The sequence below is a fragment of the Bos mutus genome, chromosome 3, assembly GCF_027580195.1.
Source record: "Bos mutus isolate GX-2022 chromosome 3, NWIPB_WYAK_1.1, whole genome shotgun sequence".
NCBI lineage: Eukaryota > Metazoa > Chordata > Mammalia > Artiodactyla > Bovidae > Bos > Bos mutus.
In genome coordinates, this window is record NC_091619.1 from 1477290 (window position 1) to 1482905 (window position 5616).

The following is a 5616-nucleotide window of genomic DNA, read 5'->3' on the forward strand; positions in this document are numbered from 1 at the left end:
GAATAACTGGGGGATTAGCTAAATCCTCAAGGAAGTTATTTACAAGATTTTAATGCTATCCCTACCCTTGAGCTAAATACTTGATTGGAGATCTTTTCATCTCTATGAAGTTAAGAAGAAGCAGAGTAAAACCTTTGTGACCTACATCTGAACACTCCACAACTTTCCTTCAGTCCTTAAATCTGCTCTTTGCTGTCATTCTTCAAGACCCCAGTTATACCAGCCTCCCTCTCTGTCAACATCTTTGAAAGATTGATTTTTTAAAAGAAAATCTTCCCTGGATTATTGAAAAAGAAAGGACAGATACCAGTGACTTTCTACAAAAAATGAGCTTCCAAAATTTAGTTTATTTGATGTCTTTTTTCAAAATTCACATTAAACTATTCTCTGGTTACAATGGTATATTAGAAGAATCTAATAAGCAATGAAATAATGGAAGTGAGTGTATAACTGGGATGTCATTCCTTACAGACTTTCTGCTGTCTTTAGATCTCACAATCCTAGCATTCTATGAACAAATAACCTGTGAACTGCATAAACTTCAGAGATGGAAACAGAGGAAGGAAATAAATTACATTTCTCAGAGGATATCCTAGTGTTTTTTGTTTGTTTTGTTTTTGTTTGTTTCTTTCATTAACCTTTGAGCAATGCATAAAGGATTGTGAAAAGCCAGAGCAACAACAATAATAGTCTATGGTACAAGCATTCATGAGCATTCATGTTTTACAACTTTTTAGTTGTGTGATAGATTAATATGTGGGTAATACAATGATAATTATGCAGTGTGATTTGCTAGGTTGTGGTCTGAATCTCTCCAGATATCTCTTTCCAAGGCATAAAACTCCACCTTTACTTCCATGAGCTTACATAATGACTTTTACAGATACCATCTGAAAAATCAAATATTTATTCATCAATTTATAGATGGAGGAAAAGTGGAAACAGTGATGGATTTTATTTGGAGGCGGGGAGCTCCAAAATCACTGCAGATGGTGACTGCACCCATGAAATTAACAGATGCTTTTTCCTTGGAAGTAAAGCTATGACAAACCTAGATTACATATTAAAAAACAGAAACATAACTTTGTTGACAAAGGGCTGTATAGTCAAAACAGGTTTTTCCAGTAGTCATGTATGGATGGGAGAGTTGGACCATAAAGAGGCCCAAGTGTCAAAGAATTGATGCTTTTCAACTGTGGTGCTGAAAAAAATTCTTGAGAGTCCCTTAGACTGCAAGGGGATCAAACTAGTCAATCCTAAAGGAAATCAGCCCAGAATATTCATTGGAAGAACTGATGCTGAAGCTGAAGCTCTGATATTAGGTCAACTGATGCTAAGAGCTCACCCACTGGAAAAGATCCTGATACTGGGAAAGACTGAGGTCAAGAGGAGAAGGGGGCAGTAGAACATGAGATGGTTAGATGGCATCACTGACTCAATGGACTTGAGTTTGAGCAAACTCCATTAGATAGTAAAGGACAGGGAAGCCTGGCATGCTACAATTCATGAGGTTGCAAAGAGTTATACATGGCACAGCAACTGAACAATAATGACAAATTAAACAAATGGTTCTTTTTTTTTTTTAAGAAAAAAATATTTATTTACTTGGCTGCAATGGGTCTTAATTGCAGCTCATGGGATCTTCAATCTTTGTTATGGCATGAGGAATCTTCTTTTTTTTTTTTTTTTGTGGCATGTTAATCTAGTTGCTGAACAGGGATCGAACCCAGGGCTGCAGCATTGGGAATGTGAAATCTTAGCCACTGTACCACCAAGGAAACCCCCTTTCTAGTGTTTTAAAATTTCAGTTATTGCATTCTTCAGCTCTGTTTGTTTCTTCTTTATATGTTCTAATTCTTTGATGATGTTCTCGCTGTGTTCTTTATTCTTTTACTAAGTTTAGTGAATGTCTTTGTGAACATTGCTTTGCCACTTTTATCAGGTAAATTACTTATCTTCATTTTGTTATAGTTTTTCTCCCTGAGGTTTCATTTTATTCTTTCATTTGAAACATATTGTTTTGCTTGCTTTTCATTTTGCTTGAATTTCACTATCTCTATGAAATCAGATGAAACAGTTACCTATCATGGACATAACTAAGCAGGTAGTCCTTGTGTGGGAATCTCATTATGCAGTCTGTGTGTAGCCAGTAGCTTTGGTGGGAAAGTTGGATCTGAAGCAAACAGACGTCGTGGCTTCTCCCCGGCCATACTAATGGCCATCACCTTGATGGAAGGTAGAACTAGAGCTAGCAATGCCAATTTCAGAGCCTGATGTAGGCAATGCCTTCTTCCACAGCATGATGGTGATCACCTTGTTGAAGTGTGGGCTGCAGCCAGAGGAGTTGGGGTTGGACCCTGGCATGAGTGGCTGCTTCTCCTGTGGAGTGATGGTAATTGCTGTCTTGGTGGGAGTCTGGGCCAGAGCTGAAGGGGCTATATTCACAGCCCAGTCTGTACCATGGCTTCCCCTGCAGTATGCTGGCCATCACTGTGTTGGTAGGGGATGTGGCAAGAGCTCCAGGGATGTTCTGTGATCATGATGGAATGAGATGCCTGTGGCGGATTCATTTTGATATTTGGTAAAACTAATACAATTATGTAAAGTTTAAAAATAAAATAAAATTTAAAAGAAAAAAAAAGAAAATATTTTAAAAATATTTTAAGTACTAAATGTTAGAACTTTAGTTATTAAAATTTTTGACAGAGAGGGAATATGAGGCAGTCTCACTGAGTTAGCGAGACAGAGACTGGAGTTCACAGAGGATGAAGGGGATATTTTCAGAGAAGTGAACTAGAAAGGAATTAGCATAATGAGTGAGCTCTATGTATCAGCAAAGGGATTCCATGAAGTCTTTGGCAGAGTACCGATCAGCACTCCCATTAGAAGAAATTAACCTCTTGCAGAAGTAATAAATCAAATACTTTCTAAAGTTCACACAGAAAGAGTGTGCTTCTAGCAGCCAGAGTGGAAAGAGTTTCCCTTAGTAATAATAATAAATCAGCACTAGCCTAAAGACTGCTCTGGAGCATCTTAAAACATTTTTATAAAGGCTTGAAAAGATTGAACCAATAAAACAACAACACACCAGAACAAAATACAAAACACATGAAACTTACAATTTCTGACACCTAAATAAAAGTTGCAGGGCATTTAAAGATGCCGAATAAATACAATCTAAAGCAGGAGAAAATTATTCAATAGAAATATATTTAAAAATGACAATGATGAGAGAATTAGTAAAGAACATTGAAATAATCATTATAAATATGTTCTGTATGATCAAGAAAGTAGAGAAAAATGTAAGCATGATGAAGTGATTAAGAGATGATAGAAAAAAGACCCAAGTGTAACTTACGGAGATGAAACTATATATTATCTGAAATATAAAAATACAATGAATAGGACTAGTTTGATTGCTTGTTGAGTAGACAGCAAAGAATGCTTGAGAGGCTAGATGCCCACTGTAAAGGAGCAAAAGAGGGTTTAGAATTCAAATTTATGATTAGAGTAAGCTCTTTTAGGGTCTAGAAATGTATGAACTACTGTACCTGAGAACAGTCAGTCAGTTCAGTCACTCGGTCATGTCCGACTTTTTGCAACCCCATGGCCTGCAGCATGCCAGGATTTCTTGTCCATCACCAACTCCCTGAGCTTGCTCAAACTCATGTCCATTGAGTCCATGATGCCATACAACTGTTTCATCCTCTGTCATCCCCTTATCTTCCTGCTTTCAATCTTTCTCAACATCAGGGTCTTTTCCAATGAGTCAGTTTTTTGCATGAGGTGGCCTAAGTATTGGAGTTTCCGTTTCAGCATCAGTCCTTCCAATGAATATTTAAGACTCATTTCCTTTAGGATTGACTGGCTTGATCTCCTTGCAGTGCAAGGGACTCTCAAGAGTCTTCTCCAACAGCACAGATCAAAAGCATCAGTTCTTCAGTGCTCAGTTTTCTTTATAGTCCAACTCTCACATCCATACATGACTACTAGCTTTGACCAGATAGACATTTGTCAGCAAAGTAATGCCTCTCGTTTCATACATGATGTTTCACATGTTTCAATCCAGGTTCAATGCATGATGCTGGATGCTTGGGGCTGGTGCACTGGGACGACCCAGAGGGATGGTGTGGGGAGGGAGGAGGGAGGAGGGTTCAGGATGGGGAACACATGTATACTAATTAAATAATTTTCTATTAAAGAAAAAAAAAAGTAATGCCTCTCCTTTTTAATATGCTGTCTAGGTTGGTCATAGCTTTTCTTCTAAGGAACAAGCATCTTATAATTTCATGGCTATAGTCACCATCTGCAGGATTTTGGAGCCCCCCAAAATAAAGTCTCTCACTGTTTCCATTGTTTCCCCATCTATTTGCCATGAAGTGATGGGACCAGATGCCATATTTATTTTTTGAATGTTGAGTTTTAAGCCAACTTTTTCACTCTCCTCTTTTACTTTCATTAAGAGACTCTTTAGTTCTTCACTTTCTGCCATAAGGTTGGTGTCATCTGTGTATCTCAGGTTGATATTCCTCCCAGCAATCTTGAGTTCATCTTGTGCTTCATCCAGCCTGGCATTTCCCATGATGTACTCTGAATATAAGTTAAATAGGCAGGGTGACACTATACAGCCTTGCGTACTCCTTTCCCAATTTGTAACCAGTCTGTTGTTCAATGTCCAGTTCTAACTATTGCTTCTTGACCTGCATACAGATTTCTCAGGAGGCAGGTGAGGTGATTTGGTATTCCCATCTCTTTAAGAATTTTCCACATCTTGCTGTGATCCGCACATCAAAGTCTTTGGCATAGTCAATAAAGCAGAAGTAGATGTTTTTCTGTAACTCTCTTGTTTTTTCAATGATCTAATGGATGTTGAGAATTTCATCTCTGTTTCCTCTGCCTTTTCTAAATCTAGCTTGAACATCTGAAAGTTCACAGTTCATATACTGTTGAAGTCTGATTTGGAGAATTTTGAACATTACTTTGCTAGAGTGTGAGATAAGTGCAATTGAGTGGTAGTTTGAGCATTCTTTGGCATTGCCTTTCTTTGGGATTGGAATGAAAACTGACCTTTTTCAGGCCATGACCTGAGAACAATAGCTGCTTTTATTTATTTTTTTCTGCATCTATTGAGATTATCTTGAAGTTTTATCTTCTATTAATAAAAGATAAAACTTCAAGATAATCTCAATAGACGCAGAAAAAATATTTTTTTATTTTTTATTAATAATGTATTACGTTGATTGAATTTCACATGTTAAAGCAATCTTATATTCCTGAGTTAAATTGCACTTGATCAAGATGTATATTCCTTATACACTGCTGCATTTGTTTTGCTAATAATTGAGAAATTTTGTGTTTGTGTCCATACAAATGCTGTTTTATAGTTTCCTTGTCATGTCTTTTCCTGGTTTTGACATTAACGTAATACAGACCTCTTACAATGAGTTGAAAAATATTTCTTTCATTTTCATTTTTTTGAAAAGTTTGTGAAGGTTTCATGCTAATTCTTTGGGCATTTGGTAGAATTCACCATTAAACATTCTAAACTTTTTTTTTTTTTAACTTTGTGGGTAGTTTTTTGATTAGTAATTCACTTTATTGTTGTCATTTTAGATC